Genomic DNA, 26,294 nt, shown 5'->3' with positions numbered 1-26,294 from the left:
TCGATTTCAGGATTTTCTGTTCTTGTTTTCTTCATGGAGATCGCTATGGATTGCGTTTTCATATACTTTTTTCGAATAGTAGATATATCATGGATCTCACAATTTTCATGAATCTTCTTTTATGGATCGGTTATCAAGAATTATTTGTAAATTGTTAGATTATTGAATATAATTCGTCATTGGATAATCGAGATATGTGTTTATATGTTTAGCAGCGAGTCGAAGTTCGGATATCGACCATTGATTCATCAGATAATAATGAATTTCTTCAGATAGAAAAATCAAATTTCATCTGTGAGTTCTTCTTCATTATTCCTTTTTTCTTGGCTTCGATGCAAGATAAACGAATTGAACTGTGAATGTGTTTTTCTGCAGCATTGGTTGTCAAGATATTAACTTTCTTCATAGCATGGAGCATCAAGATATTCTCTTATGTTGTTTTAGTGTCCTGTCTTCTTGGTAAGCCTATTGATGTGCGGTGAGGGTTGGTGGTTATATAACTGACAAGTTTAGCCTTAAGTTTTTCACCTATAATCTTACAGTGCAAAAAATTTGAACAACCTTGTGGGGCACTCTTTGTAACTATGATCTTCTGATCATTGACTTGGTTTGGATAACTATTTTACTCTACTTTCTTTATTCTTGTGTTTAATTATCAACTATTTATTATAGCGTATCATCCTGTGAACAAATTAACGAGTACACACACGAACCATCATGTTTTACTGGCTGTGTTATATATTTAAACTGCTGATGGCATCAATTTGATGATCTAAACTTGTATTTGATCATTTCTGCATCCATGTTTCTCGGTTCTTCTCAAGATGAAATAAATCATTTCTCTTCCCAAGATGAAAATTTTCGACAACTTGGTTACATTACATTATCTTCATATTGTACATGTTAACTTTCTGGAGAGACGACTTCTGGAACAACTCTTTGCCCTTCTTTTACTGTTTAGTTTCTTTTTTATTTTATGTTTTTTTAATTTATTATTTGTGATTTATTGTAAAAAAAAAATAAATCATTATTTGGGATTTATGATGGTTGTGCTGATACTCCTGTAAAAATACCCTCTTCATTACAGTGCTCTAAGGACTCGTCTGTATTACAAGGATGGAAATTTGTTTCAACGAATCATCATCTTCTGCAGACTTTAGTCAGGTCATCTCTTTTAAGACTCTTTACATTTCAGTCTTTGTTTTGATACTCAGCATCTATTTTGGTCAGTTCCTTTGAGTTTTCTGTGTGGATGTTCTAGGGAAAAGTTAACCTGCAAATGTGTGGTTTGCAATGGAATTTGTGGCAGGAAGAGGTTTGTCATACTTTCTGTTAAACCGGTCATTTCTGTGTGGGTGTTACAGGGAAGTCAGCGTATTAATGTGTGTATTTGTCTTGGGATTTAGGATAGCGTTGGAGTTGTTGTCTATCTGTCAGCTTGGTTTGGCACTCCCCAAGGACGAGGAGTTCTGGACAACAATGGTTTGGCACTTTTTTATTGTGTTGATTTGCCACTTCTTTTGTTATTATTTTCTCTCTCTTTTTTCCAGCCATTTGAGATATAAAAATAATAAGAATTTTTCTCCTAAATTAGAAGAATAATGGAGAATTAGAATCTGCTGTCCTTTCATTAATTGCCATCTGTTACAATCATTTGTGTTATTGTGCTTTCATTTGTTTCATTTGGTGATCTGTACCGTGACTATGAATTGTATCCATTTCTTTTAGCTTACTAACTGAGATAGAATACTTATATCAGTTAGTAAGCTATTAGAGTATAAGTACATTGTTACAACTCGACCCGATCATCCCAATGAATAAACTAGAAGCGTTTTCTAATAGCCTAGAATGAACCTGGTCAAACCCGGAATAGTTTGTTTTAAGTTAGAAATTTATTATTTCAAAATGCTAACCTGTGAACTTTGAAAAAAAATTGTGATTTATTTTTTTGTTAATGTAATTTGAATCTTTCATGTGTTGAATGCAGTATCTTCAACTCGTTATGTAGGTTTTCACATGACTTTTTCACAATAGATTCTTATTCCACTTCTGGTTGTAGAGGCTGGGGATTGAGATATTGGTTTCTAGATATATGTTTGAGGAGGAAGATTTTATAAGGCCATGGGAAAGACAACGAAGATAAATTGAATCCAATCACATGAAGCTAGAGACCAAATACTCATTTTTGTTGCTGCAAGTGAAGCTAGCATAGATAGATAGATAGATAACCTTGTCAAACAACTAAATGTGCAGCCAAAATTGTTTCTTAGTGTTGCTCAACTTTGACTACATATATATATATATATCAGATCTGTATTTCGATGCCTATCTATTGAAATAGTTAAGTCCCATAGGCAGTTGATTTCACATTAGAGGAATTAAAGTTGTTGAGGGTGTATCAAAGGTATTGCTTCATAGGTGAATAGTGTAATTGTTGGTCCCTCCCTACACTTAGAAACTTCTTGTGCTTCTCATTTATTGTATGTAACTATTCTTATCTTTCATTTGTTTGAAGTGTTCATGCATTGATTTTGAATTATTCTGCTGCCACCTACTACCTTGGAACAAATTATTCTTAAGTAGTGTTGGGGTTCTGGTGTTTGCTTGCTGATTATTTCTATAATTCATGCTTCGAGTTCATATGTGCTAGATGAGATCTAACCTGTTCAAATGCAGGAACAACCGTAGAATGCATATTGGCTGAATGAAGTTAAACTCAGTAAGTTACTTGGGACAGGTTTTATTCTGTTACTTTGCTAAACTGAAAAATTCTGCATGAAAACTGGTGTATGTTGTGATAGCAGGTTGTCATTGTGGCTGTGTTTAATTTTTCAATTCCTCTTGGTTTTAAAAATGTCACTGAAATCATCACTTTTGTCATGCAGGAAATTCCCCCAAAACAGGGGTTTTGTCATGCAGGAAATTCCCCCAAAATGCCACCGCACCGCATCGCCGTTATTATGTGAACCGACTTCATGATTCCCTCTCATAAGTAGTTCATGGTGAACCCACAAGATCGAGATGTGCTCACATGGCTGGCTAGGTCAAGTGTAATTCTTCCTCACAATTCCATACGTATTCTATTTCCGTTATTCATTTTCATTTTATTTTCTATATGCGTAAAAGTTAGATGTTCAGATTAGGTATTTTTATTATCATAATAACTGTTTTAGGTGAATTAGGCAAATTTTAGTCCATTCATTTTTTATGCTTAATAACGGTGTGTGCATATGATTTTCTTGAATTAAGAAGAGGTTGACTATACGTTATTTTATTCTAATTTCCAAATTTGAATTTTGATTTGGCAAGTGATATTGAAATACCATGTATATATATATATATACCAACATGACTATACAACAAGGCTTAGATCAGCAAGTGATTTATTTTTTATTTTTATATAACAAAGTCATTATGTGGGTGGATTTATGGTGCGGTTGAATTTCCTGCAAGTTGTATGGTTGTCTTGCTGTCTACCATTGCTTTGCGAGTTCTCGTATCCTTTTGTCATCTGCTTTTTGCCTTCACCTTCCCTTTTGCTCGTAGAAGTGAAAAGTTGCATATGTTCTGGTTGGGGACTGTTCAGATATGGCTTGAGTATTCAGGAATTGAATAAGTGTTGAACTTTGAATTGGAATTAGTAGCTAGAACATATACTCCTTGGACTCTCTCCTCGGGTATGTAACCATCTTATGCATACTTTTGTAGAAATTATTAATGAACACAAGGAGTAATACCATGGAAAGGAGTATGATCAATTGGAAGGGGTTAGAAATGCTCACTTATGGGGTTTGTATACAAAAACAGAAGTTAGCACTATTTTAAACATGAGTTAATAGCTAGGTAATAAAAAAGGAGGGTTAGGAGCTGAGATGCAGTATAAGGTGGAGGGAAGGGGAAGTATGTAGAAAACTACTTTGAAAAAATATGTTACAACTTAGGGGAAATGAGTTTTGGTTGAAAGAGGCAATGGCTAGTCCTTTGTTGGTTACATCTTCTTGTTAGTTGAATTTTAAAAAATTGACTGGTCTTTATGTTGGGATGTAGCGCTTAAATCTATTTGCACGTTAACTCAGCTAATCTACTTGCACCTTTACGTAGTTATGCCATGAATTAAACTGGCAAATCATACTTATTTACCTTGTCCTATAATTTTATTAAACTTATTTAAAACTTATCAGTTCAAACTGAATATCTTTTCCTGTATCTGAATTATGTGGTTGGGTAATGTATACAAGCATATTTCATTTAGTTCAATTGCTGGACTGAGTCTTCACTTCATAGTTAACGATTTTTCTTTTGTCTTTGACACCGTAACTTTAATTGCTTGAATTTCAGGATCTATCTATTTCTTCATGATTAGGGTTTTTCTTTGACAAACATTTCAGAATTGCTTTCTGTTCTTGATGTATATGCAATGTGTAGTTTGCTCTTTCATCCCAAAATAGTGGTAGTTACGGCTCCGTTACCTCCGCCGGTTTCCTCAATGTGGTTCTCTGGTTTAATTTTCTGCTACTGATTTGCATTTATCCTGGTTTATTTCTAATAGCAGTTTTGTCTATGATATGATCTGTTCCTACAAGGCAGTAGCAGGGTGCTTCGATTCTGGTGTTTGAATTTTGGTACAGTTGTGCTATGCTCATCACAAGTCAGCTTGTATTGAGCTTCTGTTTGACACAGTGGGGAGTCTCTTTGTGCCTACATTTGTGTTGATTATCCCCTGATCACTGATGCTCATAATGCTCTCCACGAGAAGGTATGAATTGTATGGTATATCACAGTGACAGTGGCAATCTTTGATTTTAAAATTTCGGTGATGTATGGTTGAGATTGAATATTACTGTGTTTGGGTTTTCAAATTTGATGTTTCATTTTTTCGTTTATTACGTTTGGTATTATCCCAAACCACTGAAAGTCAGAGCGAATCATTTGTGATCTCTTTGATATACTATTTGCTGCATAGCTTACCATGCATAATCCTATTAAAGTTTTAATACAGGATAAACTTAATGGGCACTTGCAATCACGTTGTAGATATGCATATGGTAGTGTATCTTCCAAAATAGATGTATATGCTTTTGGAGTTGTGTATGAACTGATTTCTGCTAAAGGAGCTGTGATAATGGGTGCTGAATTAAAAGGGCTTTGTTGTTATTTTACATTAAAAATTTAAGAACTATATTGTTCATTTCTAATGTTTAATTTTTTTGATGATGTACTTTTTGATGGGTCAAATCCTATAGGTTTTAAAAATGGTGGATCCTAGGCTTTGGAGATAACTATTCAATTGATTCAGTTTCTAAGGTATGAATTATATCACAAAATCCAAGTCTTGTAAATCTAATGTCAGGAAAATAGGCTTAGAAATATTTGATACAAATGTTACAGGGACTCTAGCTTCATAATCCTACTATTAAATAAATAAAAAATAATCTAATGTAGTAATGGACTTTTCCTTGTTTTTTTTTTATGAGCTATGGACTTGTCCTTATTACAAAAAGATCAATAAATTATAATTGGAAAGATCAAGTCCCATTTAAAGGTAAGCAATAACTCTCTGATAACTCAGTAGTAGATTGTCACTAGTTAAGTCGGAAGCTTAGCCTGTTGTTTCTAATATTCTTGTTAGGATTGTCAAACACTGCATTGGTTTTTTTTTTTGGCTAGTATATGGCTACTATCCTAGTTTTATTGTAGATATATATGATACTTGAAGCATGAAGTCTGAAGGTTGGAGCCAAGGTAGTGTGTTTTGGAAACTTTAAAAAATCATTTTCTTATTTTTCTATTCTTACTTTGTTTTTTAGTGAAATAGTTTGAACTCTTTCTTGAAGTTGTTAGATTCATTTGTGCTTATAATGTGACCAATAAGAATAAACCAGCTAAGCTCTTGCTTGAACATGTGCAATGTTGTCTCATTTATCTCATTTGGAGTTCAATATTGGGGGCTGGCTTCATAACTATTTGCATTACATATATGCTATATTCTTTCCCGGTTTCCTTTGATGAAGAGTGGAGTTTGCCATCTATATGCATTTGAGGATCAGTGTTCTATCCATTTTGCAAATTTTCAGCTGAGTTATCGTATTTTAAGCTGCACTTTCCACAGGGAATCAATTATTTCTTTAGTCTCTGGTGATTTGTTTCTGCTCATGTTTTATTCTTTAACCTGTGGTAGTTTTGTTTATTATTTGGATTGGGGTTCAGTTTTTTCTTAGCTCTAAGGCAGGTTGTTAGATTATATTGCAATAAATACTTATGTGGTACATCACTTGGCTGGTTGTTATGACTTCTATGATAAATACATGTTTTATGATTAATAAAAAAATTATCTCCTTTCGTGCCCCCAATAGGTTTTGCGCCTCAACAGGTTATAATTTTTTTTTAAAATTTTAAAAAAGACCTTTAATAGCACTTTTCTAAAAAGAGCTATTAAAAATAGACCTACAATAGCACTTTTCAATAGGCTGTTGTCATAGATATTGCTATGAATTGCATTTTCATATGCTTTTTTAGAATTGTAGATATATCAAGGATTTGACAATTATCTTGAAATGGATCCGTTATCAAGAATTATTTGTAAATTTTTTGATTATTGAATATAACTCTTCATTGGATAATCGAGATATGCGTTTATATGTTTTGCAGTGAGCCGAAGTCCGAATATCGATTCTTGATTCAACGGATAATAACGGATTTTTTCAGATAGTTAAATCAAATTTCATCCATGAGTTGTTCTTTATTATTCCTTATTTTTTTGACTTTGATGCAACATAAACGAATTAAACTGTGAACGTGTTTTTCTGCAGCGTGGGTTGTCAAAATAATAACTTTCTTCATAGCATGCAGCCTCGAGATTTGATTTGCGATCTTTAGTAAAAAAAATTAATTCGTATCAATCTTTTTTTTTTTGTTGATTCTTATAGCATATATTTCTTGGTTGTTTTTATTTACTCTTTGGTGTTTCAGTAGAGGATGTGGTTTTGATTTCATGATATCTTGATCAGTTTTACTATTAATTTGTTGGCAGAATGCTGGAGTTCTCATGTGATTTTTCTATTTTAGGGTGTTTCCAATTTAGTATCGGATAATGGTAATGCTTTGCGATACTTGATACATGGTTATAACTAAATGTTTGATTGTGAATTGAAACTGCATCTGTTTTCTGCCGTGTCGTCTGTTTGAAGCAATAACTTACTTTGTAGCATCAAACAATCAAGTTCGTTTTGGCACACTCTTCTTGATTGGGAATCATTTTCATATAATTTATTCTCTGGAGTTTTATTGTCCCTGTGTTATCAAATTATTACTCCTTTACACATTAGGTTTTCTTACATAAGTTTTTGACAATGTAAAAGCCCTGTTGATCAGTGACTTGGCCCATAGCATTCATCTCCACCGTAACCTTAGGTGCTGTTTCTTATGATCATCTATTTTGTTGGGTATAACTTAATTTTGTTGGGCGAGGCTTTAGTTAGTGTTGTACTATTTTGTTATATTTATTGTTATATGTGATTTATGCTGTTAAAAAGATATCCGCTTCATTTTACTGTATTAGGAGGAATCGAAAATTGGGTCATATGGGTACATGATGTGAAAAGAATATGTTCCAGTGAATGATCATCTTCTGAAGGCTTTAATCTGGTCATATCTTCTACGAATCTTGACATTTCAGCTAGTTTACTCAGTATCTACTTCTGCAGTTCTGTTATTTGTGTTGGTTTTACAGGGGAGAGGTTCACATGCGTTCCTTTCAGCCAATAAATGTGCGGAACCGGTGGCAGGCAGAGGTTTACATACTTTTCATACAGCCTTGGGATAAAACAGGTAATTTTTGGCTTCCATGTGTATTTGTTTTGGGAGTGTTGTAGTTTTTGTGTATCTGTAGCATGAACGCGAGTATGAAGCATTTAAGATTCTAGACTATATCACTTTTCCCTCCCCAAGCTTTAAGTTTTGATTTCCTTATCTCTGTTAAAATCTAAGTCTTCAATAATTCACTTTTCGCTTTATTTTTTGCTTGGTAGGGATTTCCGTATTTGATACGCTTTTCTCAGAATCTCAAGAATTTCACAAAAATAGGTGTTTTCAAAACACTGTTTTGCATTTAATTTTTTTGGCAGCATGCTGTAGTCATTCTAATTGAGTAACAGGTAATTGTGAATTGAAACGTGTAGCTGTTGATTACAGTGTAGTGTGTTTTTTAAAACAATAAAGTGTAGTGTGTTTAAAAACAATAATAATGTTTTGTGTAGTATCTAGCAATCAAGTTTGTACACTTCATTTCTTCTCCGTGTTGTTTTAGTGTCATGTCTTCTCGGTAAGTCTATTGATGTGCGGTGAGGGTTGGTGGTTTATATAACTGAAAAGTTCAGCCTTAAGTTTCTGACCTATAACCTGACAGTGCAAGTAATTTGAAAACTTTTGTGGGGCACTCTTTGTAACTATGATCTTCTGATCATTGACTTGGTTTGGATAACTATTTTACTCTACTTTCTTTATTCTTGTGTTTTTTTATCAACTATTTATTATAGCGTATCATCCTGTGAACAAATTAACGAGTACACAGATGAACCATCATGTTTTGTTGGTTGTGTTATATATTTAAACTGCTGATGGCATCAATTTGATGATTTAAACTTATATTTGATCATTTCTGCATCAATGTTTCTTGATTCTTCTCTGTAAGCTTGGGGAAGATTATCACATCGTTGAGATATAATTGGTCAATTTTTACTTATACGTATACGTATTTGAGCTGAATAATTGTTCTTCGATAGTGTACACGGTGGTGTTGAAGTTTTTGGTTGCTGAAGTTTGTAAGAAATAAATCATTTCTCTTCCCAAGATGAAGAATTTTCGACAACTTGGTTACATTATCTTCATAGTGTACAAGTTAACTTTCTGGAGAGACGACTTCTGGAACAACTCTTTGCCCGTCTTTTACTGTTTAGTTTCTATTTTATTTTATGTTTTTATAATTTATTATTTGTGATTTATTGTCAAAAAAAAAAATCATTATTTGTGATTTATGATGGTTGTGCTGATAAAAATATCCTCTTCAGTACAGTGCCGTAAGGACTCGTCTGTACTACATGTTGGAGAACTAGTATCTGCTGTCCTTTACTAAATTGGTATGCTTCACAAATTGTGAAATCACAAAACCGACCTGATGACAAGAAACCATCATTTGGCTAATCTTATCAAATATCGGGATCAACCAGACCGACCTGATCTTTCTGCTCCTCAAAGCTTGCAATTGTTTCTGAGATTTGACCAGCTGATAATTGCCGCTGAATTTGAACTCTGGCAGGTTGGCAATTTTCATTTTTCTTTACATATTCAAGGTGTTTGTTTTACATTTTCTTTAGAACTAGAGCATGAAAAGGAGCAAAATTTGATGATGGCTAATCTCATATGCTCTAATCTTGAAAATAAGACTAATAGCAGAACAACAATATTTTACTTTCCCTCGTTTGCATTCCCGGTAGTATATAGATATTTGTTTTCCAAATCTTACTATCTGCTTTGTTTATGTTTTGTCTCTACTCAGCTCTCAAGGTCTTCACTTCTTGCTGAACTGGTAGGATATTCTCATTATTTGAAGCACAAAGCACAATGCTTTGATCTGGCTTTCTGTATTGTAACGATTCAGTTCTCTGTAGTGTCAACTATCAAGCCTTATTTTTGGTTCATTGTTTCTCTGTTGATTCTTACCGTTTATTCTTTTTGATTTTCAAAAGATAAATATATGAATGTGCGATTATGGCAGAGATTATAATTGGTTTTTGAAGTTTATATGATTTTTAAGAATCTGTGTGTGTATTTTAGTTTTATGCAGTGACCCAAGGACTCCTTCATATTACGAGGATTGCCTCAATTATGCAATTTCATGTTGAGTACAAGATCTTCCAAAGCGGGTGGAAAATCATTGCGATGAACATAGGCTGTGTCGAATACTTGCCACTATTGCAAGGCTTAAATTTGGTCATTTCTACTGACACAACTGTGTCATCATTTTAGTCTTTGTTTGATACTCAGCATCTATTGTTTGCAGTTCCGTGAGTTTTATGTGTGGGTGTTGAATGTGCAGTGTGCTGTGGAGCCTGTGGCAGGATGAGGTTAACATACTTTCCATTCAATTCAGCCTTGGGATCCGTTACTGTTACATATATGTGTTTTGTCTTGCTAGTCTTGGCGATTAATGTTTTGCCCGGAGAAGCAATTTAAAGGCAATCTGGCCCTCAAGATTGACATTTGGAAGGCTTTGATACTCTTGAATGGAGCTTTCTTCTTAATTGTTTGGGTTGGTTTGAGTTTGACAGAAAAATTATGGATTTCTTGCTTATTTGAACCGGTGGAATTTGATTGGGTAGCACATTGGGCCAAAACCGACACACGTACACCCCCCAAGTGTAAAGCTACTTGCTGCTGCTGTAAGTCCTATGCTTTCCGTTCAGCCAATAAATGTGCGGAACCGGTGGCAGGCAGAGGTTTACATACTTTTCATACAGCCTTGGGATAAAACAGGTAATTTTTGGCTTACATGTGTATTTGTTTTGGGAGAGTGTTGTAGTTTATGTGTATCTGTAGCATGAACGCGAGTATGAAGCATTTAAGATTCTAGACTACATCACTTTTCCCTCCCCAAGCTTTAAGTTTTGATTTCCTTATCTCTAAGTCTTCAATAATTTTTTTCCGCTTGATATCAGGGTTTTCCGTACTTGTTTCTTTTTCGCTTGGTAGGGATTTCTGTATTGATAAGCTTTTCTCAGAATCTCAAGAATTTCACACAATCACATATGTTTTCAAAACACTGTTTTGCATTTAATTTTTATGGCAGCATGTTGTAGTCATTTTAATCGAGTAATATGTAATTGTGAATTGAAACGTGTAGCTGTTGATTACAGTTTAGTGTGTAGATAGTGGTAATGTTTTGGGAAACTTGATACATGGTTATAACCTCAGTGTTGAATTGTGAATTGAAACTGCATCTGTTTGCCGCTGTGTCGTCTGTTTTAAAGCAATTACTTACTTTGTGGTATCAACCAATCAGGTTTGTTTTGGCACACTTTTCTTGTTTGGAATCATTTTCATATCATAATTATTCTCTAGAGTTTTATTGTCCCTTTGTTATCAATTTACTCCTTTACACCTTTGGTTTTCTTACATTTAATTTTTTGACAATGTAATCTGACAGCCAAATTTTCCACGATTCTCGAGAAACCGGGACAACTTCATAAATATCTTGCTGATCGGTGACTTGGTTTAGCGAGTTAAACTAGTCTTCTTTCCTTTCTTTTTTTTTTTGTTTTTGACAACTTTATGTTTTATTAATTTTTCTCTACATATCATATGGTGTTCACTGGTAAAGTGTTACATCTAGGCTTAATCTGGTGATCTGAATTAAATTTGAGATATAAACAAATTTTTAGGGATTTAAGTATTCACTCATGAAGATAAATTGAATCCAATCACATGAAGCTAGAGACCAAATACTCATTTTTGTTGCTGCAAGTGAAGCTAGCATAGATAGATAACCTTGTCAAACAACTAAATGTGCAGCCAAAATCGTTTCTTAGTGTTGGTCAACTTTGACTACATGTATATATCAGATCTGTATTTCGATGCCTATCTATTGAAATAGTTTAGTCCCATAGGCAGTTGATTTCACATTAGAGGAATTAAAGTCGTCGAGGGTGTATCAAAGGCATTGCTTCATAGGTGAATAGTGTAATTGTTGGTCCCTCCCTACACTTAGAAACTTCTTGTGCTTCTCATTTATTGTATGTAACTATTCTTATCTTTCATTTGTTTGAATTGTTCATGCATTGACTTTGAATTATTCTGCTGCCACCTACTACCTTGAAACAAATTATTCTTAAGTAGTGTTGGGGTTCTGGTGTTTGCTTGCTGATTATTTCTATAATTCATGCTTCTAGTTCATATTTGCTAGATGAGATCTAACCTGTTCAAATGCAGGAACAACCGTAGAATGCATATTGGCTGAATGAAGTTAAACTCAGTAAGTTACTTGGGACAAGTTTTATTCTGTTACTTTGCTAAACTGAAAAATTCTGCATGAAAACTGGTGTATGTTGTGAAAGCAGGTTGTCATTGTGGCTGTGTTTAATTTTTCAATTCCTCTTGGCTTAATTTGGTAATTTGAACTTAGATTTAAACATATTTGCTTCAATGCTTCTCTGCATGCTTGGGCAAGATTTCACTGACTTTCTCATTCATCGTTGGAATATAATTGGTCATTTTTTTACTTACATTATATATCCTCAAATAATTGTTATTTGATTGTGTACAAGCTGGGGAAGTTTTAGTGTTTCAGTATCCAGAACCTGAGTACTACTCTGGCATAGAATATGAGATTCTAGAATAAATCTTTCCACTTCGTATGATAGGAAATTTAGACAACTTGCTTATGTATAGGGTTTGTGTTCTGATGATCTGTTCGTTGTAGACAAACATAACTTTGCTGGGAGAGGTTTTCTACTATCTTCTTGTTGGGAGAGGTTTTCTATTATCTTATACTGTTTTTTGTTCATATTGTTATTAGTGATTTATGCTGCTCTTTACCTACCCAAGATAAGGACTTTTGGACATTTTGATTACATCATAGGCTATTTATTTTATTTTTTTTGAAAATCAACAACTTTTTGGACATGGTACAAGATAGATTGAGGAATATAGTTAGACCAAAAACCATTGGGATCAAACACAGCCCACTTAGCTAGCTAATGAACTACAATATTCCCAGTCCTCTTAACCCGACAATGCTTGGTTGGGAACAACTTAACTTTGATGGGGGGTTTTCTATAATCGTCTTTTAAATTCACAACGATGAAGATGATACTTCTTAAAAAACATCCTGTTCATTTAAGGGCCCAGGGACTTCTCTGTATTAAGAGGAAGCTGCAATTGTCTCTTCATATTGGTACACGATGTTCTTGCAAATTGTTCCAATGAGTCATCATCTTCTGGAGGCTGTCCTATAGTCGCTACTGTTGCTAGGCTAGTTTGGTCATTACTGCTGCGACTCTTGCATTTCAATCTTTTTTGGATAATCGGCGGCTACTTTTGTCGGCTCCTTTGAGTTTTTGGTGTGGGTGTCACAGGGGAGATAACCTACAAATGTGTGGCAGGAAGAGAGGTACACACTTTCTCAGTCTGCCTTGGATAAAACTTTCGCCTTGGGATAAAACTGGTCATACCTCTTACTTTCCGTTCAGCCTTTGATAAATAAAACATATCATTTTTTTTCCCTTCTTATTCTTGAGATCAGTTGCTCACATATGTTTGCTTTCTGATGACTCGATTTCAGGATTTGCCGTTCTTGTTTTCTTCAATAGGCTGACGTCATGGAGCTCGCTATGAATTGCATTTTCATATGCGTTTTTAGAATTGTAGATATATCAAGAATTTGTTGATTCCATTTTTTTTGTTGATTCTTATAGCATATATTTCATGGTTTTCTTATAGCAGTAGAGGATGTGGTTTTGATTTTATGATATCTTGATCATTTTTACCTTTAATTTGTTGGCAGAATGCTGGAGTTCTCATGTGATTTTTCTATTTTATGGTGTTTCCAATTTAGTATCGGATAATTGTAATGGTTTGCGATACTTGATACATGGTTATAACTCAATGTTGAATTGTGAATTGAAGCAATAACTTGTTGTGTAGCATCAAACAAACAAGTTCGTTTTGGCACATTCTTCTTGATTATTACTTAGGTTCTTACATTTAATCTGGTAATATCTTCTACGAATTTTTACATTTCAGCTAGTTTACTCAGTATCTACTTCTGCAGTTCTTTTAAGTTATTTGTGTGGGTACAGGTTCACATGCTTTCGGTTCAGCCATTCCCAAAACAAATACTTGTTGTGTAGCATCAAACAAACAAGTTCGTTTTGGCACATTCTTCTTGATTATTACTCCTTTACACATTAGGTTCTTACATTTAATCTGGTAATATCTTCTACGAATCTTTACATTTCAGATAGTTTACTCAGTATCTACTTCTGCAGTTATTTGTGTGGGTACAGGTTCACATGCTTTCGGTTCAGCCAATAAATGTGCGGAACCGGTGGCAGGTGTAACACCCAAACCCATTATTTATATATTTCTACCTTTAGTAAAATCTTTTTCAAAATACGCAACGGAAAGTAATGTTTGATATTATAAAAGTTGTGGTTCGAGTATTACATTCTTCAATCAAAATAATACTAATGTAGTTAATTAGTAAAAATACTTGTTTATACAAATCTTAAATCAAATAATATATTTATTGATTATACAAAACAACCTAGATAAGGAGACTCTATATACAATATAAAACCCCTTTTCCCGTGTCACAATCAGAGCGGAGCTTCACCGACGACTCGACATCGAATACCACAAAATCCTGTAAAATCTGGACCCCCAACGGTCCAGCACATAACACATAAAAGAGAGTTAGACAACATACTCAAAATATAAGTGTAAGTAAAGGGTACTTAAACACTTCTCAATATTCATGCATATATCATACATCTATACATATTCACCAACATCTATCATTCCATTATAATCTACCAGACAAATTATAATTCAAACATCACTTATACGTCAACAATTATCACATAATCAATCATCCACAAAATACACCAAACATATAGTTTCACGTCGTCTCGGACAATACCAAAACATCAACAAATATCACATAACTCAATTACAAATAGGAATATACATAAAGTTCCTAATGTAATCTAACACCACAAATACATTGTTCAGATTATGGTCATGACGGACCCTGCGTTGTTCATTTTATAGTCATGACGGACTCTGCTCCTCACATACGGATTAACAATCAACATTTACCAAGTACGTGTCAAACATCATTTATCATAAAATGCACACATAATCCCTAATGCAATCTAATGCTTCACATTCATGCTATGTCCTCTAGACACCTCTAATGCATGTGGTACCATCTTCTTTATTAGAGTATCTCACCTCTAATATCCTTCTTTATCGGATAAATATAATCCGATATCCTTCTTTATTGGAATATCCAATATCACATATATTCATGAATGCATGTATATGTTTTTCATGAATTCACTCATAATCATTTTAATTAGCATTAAGCTCTTCCTTTACTAATGTGGAACACTATCCAACATTACTTCTTTATTAAGATAACACTATACCTTAATATACGTCTTTATTAGAATAACATAATTCTAATATCCTTCTTTATTAAGTTGATTAACACCTTAATATACTTCTTTGATATTTAAACAAACATCATCAACAATCAACAACAATTATAATTCACAAATATAATCAACAATTCATCAACACATCATTCTTCATCAACAAGCAATCAATCATGTAAGAATATCATTATCATGAAGAATAAGACACTGATTTGAAACTACATGCTAAGGAAGATAGCAGATTAAAATTTGTAAAATCTGCAGTATTTTTGCCTGGGGCGAAATATTTTCGCCTGAGGCGAAACATTTTCGCCTGGGGCGGAAAAATTCCTGAAGTAACTGGTTTGCTCTCTGTTCTGCCGTTTCAGGCGAAATTCTGGCGCCTGGGGCGAAATACTTGCGTTTTCTACACCAAATCGCCCAAAAATCCCATTTTTCATGTTATAAATCCCAAAAGAGTTTGTATTCAAGCATAACAAACATGGATAAACACAAAAGGACAGTTCATTTCTCAGATCTGCATCATAAACATCGAAAAAGTAAAGATTGAACATTTTTTCATCAAAACTCTCAAGAACACAAAGTTCTTGAGTTTAATCTTTCATAAACTCGTTTTTTACCCATTAAATCCGTTCATTAATCATGTTAAAAGCATGTTAAACATATTAAGAACCTTAGGAACGATTTCCATCAAGAAAATCCGTTCTAAGCTAAAACGAAAATGGGGTGGAGGAAGTTCGGGTGAGGAGAAATCGACATTCTCCCCTTCCTCGAGTCACCCACGAATATGAAATCTACTCTCTTACCTTGGATCGACGAACTCACGAAGATTGCTCCTCGAATCCCTCCTCCAAGCTCTTGCTCTAGCTCTCCTCTTGCTCTCCCTTCTCTCTACTTCTCCAAGAACCACCAAAAAGTGAGACTTTCTCTCACTACAAGGGCTAAATAGCGCCCCCCTCTAGCTCACAAGGCCCAATGGGCCTCAAGCCCAATAGCTTGGCCCAACTCGCGTTAACTCTCACTAACTCACGCGTTAACTAAAACTCTCGATAAATAACTTAAAGTTACTATCTTAGTTAAAAACCACGTCACCAAATAATTAAACACTTAAATAGTGAATAATAAATTTGGGTCGTTACAGCAGGCAGAGGTTTACATACTTTTCATACAGCCTTGGGATAAAACAGGTAATTTTTGGCTTACATGTGTATTTGTTTTGGGAGAGTGTTGTAGTTTTTGTGTATCTGTAGCATGAACGCGAGTATGAAGCATTTAAGATTCTAGACTACATCACTTTTCCCTCCCCAAGCTTTAAGTTTTGATTTCCTTATCTCTGTTAAAATCTAAGTCTTCAATAATTTTTTTCCGCTTGATATCAGGGTTTTCCGTACTTGTTTCTTTTTCGCTTGGTAGGGATTTCTGTATTGATGAGCTTTTCTCAGAATCTCAAGAATTTCACACAATCACATATAGGTGTTTTCAAAACACTGTTTTGCATTTAATGTTTTTGGCAGCATGCTGTAGTCATTCTAATTATTCTGGCACACTTTTCTTGTTTAGGAATCATTTTCATATCATAATTATTCTCTAGAGTTTTATTGTCCCATTGTTATCAATTTACTCATTTACACCTTAGGTTTTCTTACATTTAATTTTTTGACAATGTAATCTGACAGCCAAATTTTCCACGATTCTCGAGAAACCGGGACAACTTCATAAAAGTCATGCTGATCGGTGACATGGTTTAGCGAGTTAAGCTAATCTTCTTTCCTTTCTTCTTCTTTTTTTTTTTTTTTGACAACTTTTTGTTGTATTAATTTTTCTCTACATATCATATGGTGTTCACTGAGTAAGTGTTACATCTAGGCTTAATCTGGCGATCTGAATTCAATTTGAGATATAAACAAATTTTTAGGGATTTAAGTATTCACACACTTCATTCGGAATTTCATAATCACATGTTTCTTGACTCTTTTTTTGTTATAAAGTGGGCAAGAACGACTTAATACACTGGACAAGAACATCTCATATAGATCAATCAAATTTCTTCAATATTAGTTGTTTTATACTATTTTTATTTATTTTTGGGCTTTGGTTTTTCGACGTGAGAATTGAATTTTGAACGTGTTTTTCTGCAGCTTGGTTTATCGAAATAATAACCTTCCTCATAGTATGGAGGCTAGCGTTTTGATTTGGTGATATCTATTAAATTATTTATTTTTTCATGTTCTTATTATTTAACTCTTGTTTCATCTTCATGTTCTATATTCTTAATATTTTCTGGTTGATTATTTTGGGTTCTTGCTCATGAGGTTTTATTCGGTTGTTGTTTGTTGAAGTATTTCTATCTTGGAGTTTGTGCTACTATTATCGATCGTCAGAGCCTCCGACTTTGCATTACTTACGTGTACATGATCATTCTTCTGCATTAATCTCGTCATCTTTTCTCGACATTTCAGTCTTTGTTGTTTGATACTCAATATCTATTTCTGTCAGACGATGTACCTTTGATTTTTCTGTGTGGGTATTACAGGAGGATAGCCTATAAATTTGTGGTTTGCTGCGGTACCCGTGGCAAGAAGAGGTTCACGTAGTTTCCTTTAAGATTCAAAAGTACATCTCTTACTACTTGTGATATTTGTTTATCTGTATAGGAACGTGAGTATCAAGCATTCCCTATTCTAGATACATTTCTTTGCTCTATACCTCAAGGATGAGGAATTCTAGAAGTTTGGCAATTTGTTGCGTTGTTGATTTGTCACTTCCTCTGTTATGTTTTTTCTTGTCATTTGTGATATATTTAAGAATAAGATATGGTTCTTCTCTCCTAAATGGGTATCCCTCGTAGAACGTGCAACTAGAGCAAGAATTTGGTATGGAATTAGCTGCTGTTGTTGTGCTTTCATTTGGTGATCTCCTATGTTAGAAACTTATGTATTGAAACAATACACATTTCAAGTTGGAACAACAACACTATTTTGTGGGTTAATCTCTCATGTCTGTTCACATAATTCCCCAATAACCCCTTTTAAGATAAGCATTTTAAAACTACACATTTCAAGTTGGAACCATACTCAAACACATTCTACATGATTAATGTTTGCAGTGGCAATTATTATGCCAATTTTGTCCCTCTAAATTGCTAATGGAAACATGGTTATGCGCTACTTTAACTTTATGGTTTTAGTGAACCATTATAGCTAACTCTTGTTAAAAATACCATGCCAGTAAAATCAAAACTGTGATTATAAAAACTATCTTGAACTTTATTAAACTCTAGTTTAATATAAGTTGGAAACATTGGCACTAAATTTAATTTCTCCTGTCCTTGTTCATCCCCCTATGTTGCTGCATTTTGATTAGTTTGGTTACTGTAGAAAAGTTGAAATATTCAATGCCTAGATTAGATATATATCATTAGTATAGCTATTAGAGGTAATTAGAAGATAAATAGTAGTCTTATTATTAGCGGTAGAGATGATGATATTTAGATATCTCACCATTTTAGAGGATTAGCTGAGGATGCCTACAATTTCTTGGTAAATTGTCTACAGAGATTCCTACCATTTTAAAGGATCTGATACTGAAGTCAGTGTATTAGGTACTTGTGGATCTATATTTTTTAAGCCCAATGTTCCATCTTGTTTTTATATTCATTATAGATTAGTATCACACTTTTTCTCAATAATAGTGTGATCTAGTGGGCTGTATTTGTTTGCCACTATATTTTTGAATGGTATCATTATTGTTTGGCAAAAACAATAGGGACTTTTTGTCGAAATTTATAGCTATTTGCATCTGACCTATGGTTAATCATTTTTTGTGTATGTTAAATATGGCTGTGATTGATGTTCTGAAGTTTGCAGCAGAGCATGGAAGTAACTTTTATCATCTTATCAGAGAAAGGTAAAAATTAATGTGATATACCATTTTTATATGCATGTATTGATTCCTTTAGAAATGATAGCATGAAAGCAAGTAACCAAACTGCATTTGGGTCTTATTAATAATAATCAGAAGATAAATAATAGTCTTATTACCAGTCGAAGAGATGACGGTATTTAGATATTCCTTTTTCTTTTTAGTAACGTTTCGTGATTCTTGTTAAAATTGAATTGAAGTGTGAACATGTTCTGCTAAATTCTATAATCTTTTTCTTGGTTTTTCTACAACTATATATCACACTACCCCATCATATCTAGTAAGCTCAAATACATTTTTTTCTTAAAAAAAAAAAACTACCCCATCATATTACTGATTTCTCACATTTTAGTTTTCCATATGTAATCTGGCAGTATAAATTACACAAATTTGGAGAATTGTGACAACTTTGTGGGGTTCTGTATTTGTAACTATGATATTCTGATTAGCGGCCTGGTTTCAAGAAATCTTCAATGTTTCTCTTGACTTTTCTACAACTATTTGTGGAGTTATTTTCAGCACATGTTTCATCTGTTCACAGGGTATGTGTTACATTGCTTTGATGTGCAACGTAGGTCTCCTTTCTCAATCACACTGTATCTTGTTAAATTTTCAGCACATGTTTCATCTGTTGTGATGTTCACAGGGTATGTGTTACATTGCTTTGATGTGCAGCATAGGTCTCCTTTCTCAATCACACTGTCTTGCTCTTTTTTTTTTTCTTCTTTCAGTGTTTGTGTGTGTCTTTCAGTGTTTGTGTGTTTCTGTATTTGGAACTTGTGTACCACTCTCACTTAACTCTTTGCCTTTCCCAAGACGAGCAAGTTTGGACAATTTGGTTATGTCATACGTGCTGTTTGTTCTGACAATTTGTTCATTGGGAACAACTTAACTTTGACGGGGGAGGTTTTCTATAATCGAATTGTAAATTCACAATGATGAAGATGATACTTCTTAAAAGATATCCTCTTCAGTTAAGGGCCCAAGGACTTCTTTGTATTAGGAGGAAGCTGAAATTGTCTCTTCATATTGATTGGTACACGATGTTCTTGCAAATTGTTCCAATGAGTCATCATCTTCTGGAGGTTGTCCTATAGTCGCTACTGTTGCTGGGCTATAATTTGGTCATCACTGTTGAGACTCTTGCATTTCAATCTTTTTTTGCATAATCAGCGTCTACTTTTGTCAGCTCTTTTGAGTTTTTTGTGTAGGCGTTGCAGGGGAAGTAGCCTATAAATGTGTGGCAGGCAGAGGTACACACCTTCCCGTTCTGCCTTGGTTGAAATTGGTGTTACATCTTTTATGGATCGGTTATCAAGAATTATTTGTAAATTTTTAGATTATTTTATATAATTCGTCATTGGATAATCGAGATATGCGTTTATATGTTTTGCAGCGAGTCGGAGTCCGGATATCGATCATTGATTCAACATATTATAGCGAATTTCTTTAGATAGACAAATAAAATTTCATCTGTGAGTTCTTTATTATTCCTTATAAACGAATTGAACTGTGAATGTGTTTTTCTGCAGCTTGGGTTGTCAAGATTTTAACTTTCTTCACAGTTTGGAGCCTCGAGATTTTATTTGCGCTCTCTAGTAAAAAAAATAATTCTTATCAATCTTTTTTTTTAATTCAATTTTTCTGTTGATTCTTGTAGCATATATTTCTTGGTTTTTTATTTACTCTTTGGTGTTACTGTGGAGGATGTGGTTCTCTTGATATCTTGATCCCTTTTACGTTTAATTTGTTGGCTAAATGCTGGAGTTCTCATGTGATTTTTCTGTTTTAGGGACTTGGGTGTTTCCAATTTAGTATCAGATAATGGTAATGTTTTGGTAAAGTTGATACATGGTTATAACCCCAGTGTTGAATTGTGAATGAAAACTGCATCTTTGTTCTATGTTCTGCCATGTCTTCTGTTTTGAAGCAGTAACTTATTGGGTAGTATGAAGCAATCAGGTTAGTTTTGGCATACTCTTCTTGATTGGGAATCATTTTCATATCATTCATTCTCTGGAGTTCTGTTGTCCCTGTGTTTTCAAATCACTCCTTTACACCTTAGGTTTTCTTACATTTATGTTTTTTATAATGTAATCTAACAGCCAAATTTATGTGAAGAGTTCAACTTGTAAAATCTATCATTCAAGGCATGTTAGTTTATTCCTTTCATATTTATGTGGCCTGCGTCTCTCTTACGTCAATTGGATGTGTGTACTCGTAAGTTTATTTGATATTCATACTTGGAAGGTTTGTACAGTTGCTTGGAATTCAGTTTGCGCCCCTTTTGATGTGGTAGGTTTGGGTACCAAGTCTTCGAAACAGCTTAATAGGTTTGGGTACCAAGTCTATGAAACAGTTTAAGAGGTTTGGCTATCCCTCGTAGAACCTGCAACTGGAGAAAGAAGTTGGTAAGTATTGATATGTTTTTCCAAGAATGTAGATATAAAAAAATTCACATAATCACACTACTCTTGACTCTTCTTTTACACACCGGTTATCGATGACTATTTGATTAATATCTGGTTAAAATTCTTATTTGATAATCGAGAGATTCATTTATCTATTTTGCAGCAAGTTGAGAAGTCTTGAAATCTAGAACGATTTGATATAATGACAAAAATGGAGAATGGTTCCAGATAGATAAATTTAACTTCTTCAATACCAATCGTTCTTTATCATTTTTATTTTTGGGCTGTGATTGTGAGACTATGAATTAAATTTTGAACATATTTTTAATATTTCTTATTTTGTCTTTATCACTGGTATTCTGTTTCAGTTAGGTATCAGATTGTGGTGATGTTTTGCGAAACTAGATTCATGATAATAAGTGCCTCTGGTTGAATTATGAATACTGAATGTACTGTATCGTGTTTTGAAACAGTAGTTTTGGGTTGTTTCAAGCAATAAGGTTTATTTTGGTACACTCTTCTTGGGTAGTTCCGGGTAGTTTCAAGCAAATCAGGTTACTTGGATTGTAAATTAACTTCAATTTAATTATCCTCTGTTTAGTTTTAATGTTTATCGATGGGCGGTGAGGGTTGGTGACGACTTAATTTTGTGGGGCGGGGTTTTATATAGTTTTACATAATCTTGTACTGTTTTGTTGTTTTTATTGTTATATGTGATTTGAGATTTGTACTTCTAAAAAGATATCCGTTTCATTACTGTATTAGGAGGAATCCAAAATTGTGTCATATGGGTACATGATGTTGCAAAGTGGGTACATGTCGTTGCAAAGTGGATACAATTTGTTCCAGTGAATGATCATCTTCTATAGGCTTTAATTTTGGTCATCTCTTCTACGACGCTTTATATTTCAGCTAGTTTACTCAGTATCTACTTCTGCAGTAGTTCTTTTGAGTTATTTGTGTGGGTATTACAGGGGAGAGGTTCACATACTTTTCGTTCAGCCTATAAATGTGTGGTTTGCTGCGAAATCGGTGGCAGGCAGAGGTTTACATACAGGTAATATTTGGCTTACCGGTATGTATGTCTTTTGGGATAGTGTTGTGGTTTTTGTGTATCTGTAGTATGAAGCATTTAAGATTCCAGACAACACTTTTCCCTCCCCAAGCTTTGAGTTTTGATTTTCTTATCTCTTTTAAAATCTTTTAGTGTTCAATAACTGTTTTTCGCTTGATTTCAGGGTTTGTTGTACTTGTTTACTTTTTCACTTGGTAGGGTTTACGTATTGATACGCATTTCCCAGAATTTCAAGAATTTCACACAATCACATCTTGACTCTTCACTCTAAATCGGTTATCAAGATTTTGTTTTATATAATTTTTTGATATAAGTATTCATTTGATTATCGTGAGATGTGTTTATCTGTTTTTCAGCGAGCTGAGAAGGTTTGATGTCTAGAACGACCGGATACAATGAACAATAACATTTTCATATAGAAATTTCAAATTTCTTCGATATGAGTCGTGCTTTGCTATTTTTATTTATATTTGGGCTTTGATTTGAAGACATTGTAAATTGAATTTTTTACATGTTTTTCTGCAACATAGTTTGTAAAAATGATATCCTTCTTCATAGCATGGAGTCTAGCCTTTTGAATTGGTGATCAGTATTAACTTCTTTTTGTTTTCAAAATATCTCTTCTGGTTTTATTTACCTCTTGCCTGATCTTCATCTTCTGTATTCGTAATTTTTTTCTTGTTGATTATTTTGCTTTCTTGCTTCTGAGGTTTGTTATTAGTTCCAATCTTGAAATTTTCTGCTCTTATTTTAATGACCTTGGAATCTTGTTCTTTTAATTCCTCAGTTGTGTCAAATATACTTTAAATTTTATCATGTACGTATCGGTGTTTTCTTAACACTGTTTTGCGTTAAATATTTTTGGCAGCATGCTGCAGTTATTCCAATTGTCTGGCAGATAATTGTGAAATGAAATGTGGAGTTGTTTACTACAGTGTAGTGAAATAAGACAATAATAATGTTTTGTGTAGTATCAAGCAATCAGTTTGTACACTCTTTCATTTGTTCTATGTGTTCTTTTAGTGTCCAGTCTTCTAGGAAAGTCTATTGATGTGCGATGAGGGTTGGTGGTTATATAACTGAAAGTTCAGACTTATTTTTGTGGCCTATAATCTGACATTGCAAGAAATTGGAACAACTTTGTGGGGCTCTTTTTGTATCACTATGCTCTTTTTATATAACTGAAAAGTTCAACAAACTTTGGATAACTATTTTACTCTTCGTTCTATATTCTTGTGTTACAGGCATCATCCTGTGAACAAATTAATGAGTACACACATGAACCGTCATGTTTTGCTGGCTGTGTTATATGTTTTCAACTGTTGATGGCCTTAATTTGATGATCTGAACTTCGATTTGAACATTTTGGCATCTCTTTACCCTCCACAAGGACGAGGAGTTCTGGACAGCTTGGTTTGGCACTTTTTTGTTATGTGTGATTTTCCACTTTTTTGTTATAATTTTCTCTTTCTACTTTCCAGTCATTTGTGATATATATTAATAAGAGTTTTTCTCCTAAATTAGAAGCATATTGGAGAACTAGAATCTGCTGTACTTTCCTAAATTGGTATGCCTCACAAATTGTGAAATCACAAAACCGACCTGATCACAAGAAACCATCATTTGGCTAATCTTATCAAATATCGGGACCAACCAGACCGACCTGGTCTTTTTGCTCCTCAAAGCTTGCAATTGTATCTGAGATTTGACCAGCTGATAGTTGCCGCTGAATTTGAACTCTGGCAGGTTGGCAATTTTCATTTTTCTTTACATATTCAAGGTGTTTGTTTTACATATTCTATCTGCAATTTATGTGCCTCCTTATGAAAGCAATTTAGAACTAGAGCATGAAAAGGAGCAAAATTTTATGATGGCGAATCTCATATATGCTCTAATCTTGAAAATAAGACTAATTGCAGAACAATGGTATTTTACTTTCCCTCGTTTTATATTCCTGGTAGCATATAGATATTTGTTTTCCAAATCTTACTATCTGCTTTTGTTTATGTTTTGTCTCTACTTAGCTCTCAAGGTCTTCACTTCTTGCTGAACTGGTAAGATATTCTCATTATTTGAAGCACAAAGCACTATATATTCTTTTATACGGTCATTGTAATTTATATTATTATGAAGTGTATTCTTATGGAGTGGATTTTCAAGTAAGAAGTTGAACTATGTACAAGTTTGTTTTTTTCGTTTTAATATTTGGCGTCGTTGGTCATATTGATTTGAATTTCTTTCCTCGTCAACTTATTGCCAAATCACAAACTTATAACAGATTTTGATATTTGCATTTCACATGTTGGCTGTGAATATTTGTTGTGTGGTAATTATTTTAACCTTGATTTACCTTCATTAGTATGATTGTCGATATTTCATGTATTAGATGGAAAATTATTATAATGATTAAAATACATTGTGTAGAAAATAATAAGTGAACACTGTTGTGTGTTATTCCTCAGCTCAAGGCTGGTTTAAATAGGAAGAGTACAAACATAAAAGGAAATAATAGATAAGCTTAGAATCTCGTAGAAATAACAAACTAGGAAACTAAATATTTTCCAACACCCCCCCCCCCCCCTCAAGTTGGTGCATAGATATCTGTCATGCCCAACTTGCCGATCAAATGCTCAAAGGTGGGTCTTGCCAAACTTTTGGTTAAGATATTTGCTGACTCGAAGTTACAAAAGGTAGACATATGATTCCGGCATCTAACTTCTCTTTTATGAAATGTCGATCGATCTCAATATGCTTGGTTCTGTCATGTTGAACTGGGTTATGAGCTATGCTAATAGCGGCTTTACTGTCAGAGTATAATTTCAATGGAAGCTCAATTTTCATCTTAAGCTCTTCTAGAACTCTGTGGATCCATAATCCTTCACATATACCTTGAGCCATAGCTCTAAACTCAGCTTCTGCACTACTTCTTGCTACAACTCCTTGTTTCTTGCTCCTCCATGTCACAAGATTACCCCAAACATAGGCACAATATCCAGAGGTTGATCTTCTATCAGTAATCGAACCTGAAGGAAAATAGCGTGTATAAAAGAGATTAAAACGCAGCGGAATTAAAATTTCCTTCACTGAATCCTTGCGAATGGGCATGATCAGGGTTAAACGTTATACCTTTGTAGAACTGAAACAGCAAACTCTTTGCTTCTGTTATTGATCACAAGCACCACACGACGGCAGCACCTCTAGCTAGTCCACACGAACAGGTCTTCAACTTTCAGCGCTAGCTGCTACAAGATGAAGGCTTAGGAAGTGCGGTTAGGGTTTCAGAGTTTTAGGGTTTCTCTGAAAACGAATTGTGAAAAAGCAAAAAACAAACTGAACTACACAAGCTTCTATTTATAGAGTTTCTTGTGTGGTCAGTTGGGTCAAACGGTGTTTGGTCTTCTTAAGCCCAAAACTGTTTTTTCACTAATCGCACCCTCAAAATAAGTCTTACTTATTTCTTCCATATCGACTGTCCTTATATGTGTGACCCTGTAGGTTCTTATGACGTTGGCAATAATATTAATCTTAATATTATAAACAGTGAGCGGTATCTAGCAACACATCACTGCTACCCAAGTCACAAGAATGTCACGTGATCTGACAAACCTTTCCGTGATAAAATTCATGTGTATTATTACCCTTTTACCCTTATGTCTATATTGAACACAAGACATA

The 26,294-nt window shown here is 34.0% G+C and overlaps 4 long non-coding RNA genes across 6 annotated transcripts; all 4 read left to right on the top strand.

The window, feature by feature from the left end:
* The first annotated feature begins 228 nt into the window (after positions 1-228).
* LOC123892418 lies at positions 229-1,140 on the top strand. The gene is made up of 3 exons (XR_006803187.1): positions 229-294; positions 376-459; positions 1,088-1,140. It is a non-coding gene; the product is annotated as an uncharacterized LOC123892418 (long non-coding RNA).
* A 4,121-nt stretch (positions 1,141-5,261) lies between these two features.
* On the top strand, positions 5,262-13,721 carry LOC123892417. 3 transcript variants are annotated; one of them, XR_006803185.1, is made up of 4 exons: positions 5,262-7,827; positions 9,071-9,313; positions 9,554-13,162; positions 13,334-13,721. It is a non-coding gene; the product is annotated as an uncharacterized LOC123892417 (long non-coding RNA). The 3 variants fall into 3 exon arrangements; XR_006803186.1 differs by having other exon boundaries at positions 9,554-13,618; positions 13,696-13,721; XR_006803184.1 differs by having other exon boundaries at positions 9,554-13,721.
* Positions 13,722-14,009: 288 nt separating this feature from the next.
* Positions 14,010-16,962, top strand: LOC123892416. Its single transcript, XR_006803183.1, has 3 exons — positions 14,010-14,105; positions 16,357-16,399; positions 16,889-16,962. It is a non-coding gene; the product is annotated as an uncharacterized LOC123892416 (long non-coding RNA).
* A 5,247-nt stretch (positions 16,963-22,209) lies between these two features.
* LOC123892598 lies at positions 22,210-24,327 on the top strand. Its single transcript, XR_006803220.1, has 3 exons — positions 22,210-22,619; positions 23,864-24,052; positions 24,144-24,327. It is a non-coding gene; the product is annotated as an uncharacterized LOC123892598 (long non-coding RNA).
* Positions 24,328-26,294: the final 1,967 nt, after the last annotated feature.

The sequence above is a fragment of the Trifolium pratense genome, linkage group LG6 (genome assembly GCF_020283565.1).
Source record: "Trifolium pratense cultivar HEN17-A07 linkage group LG6, ARS_RC_1.1, whole genome shotgun sequence".
Taxonomy (NCBI): Eukaryota; Viridiplantae; Streptophyta; class Magnoliopsida; order Fabales; family Fabaceae; genus Trifolium; species Trifolium pratense.
The sequence above is the reverse complement of the archived record's forward strand: the minus strand, read 5'-3'. Positions and strand labels throughout refer to the sequence as shown.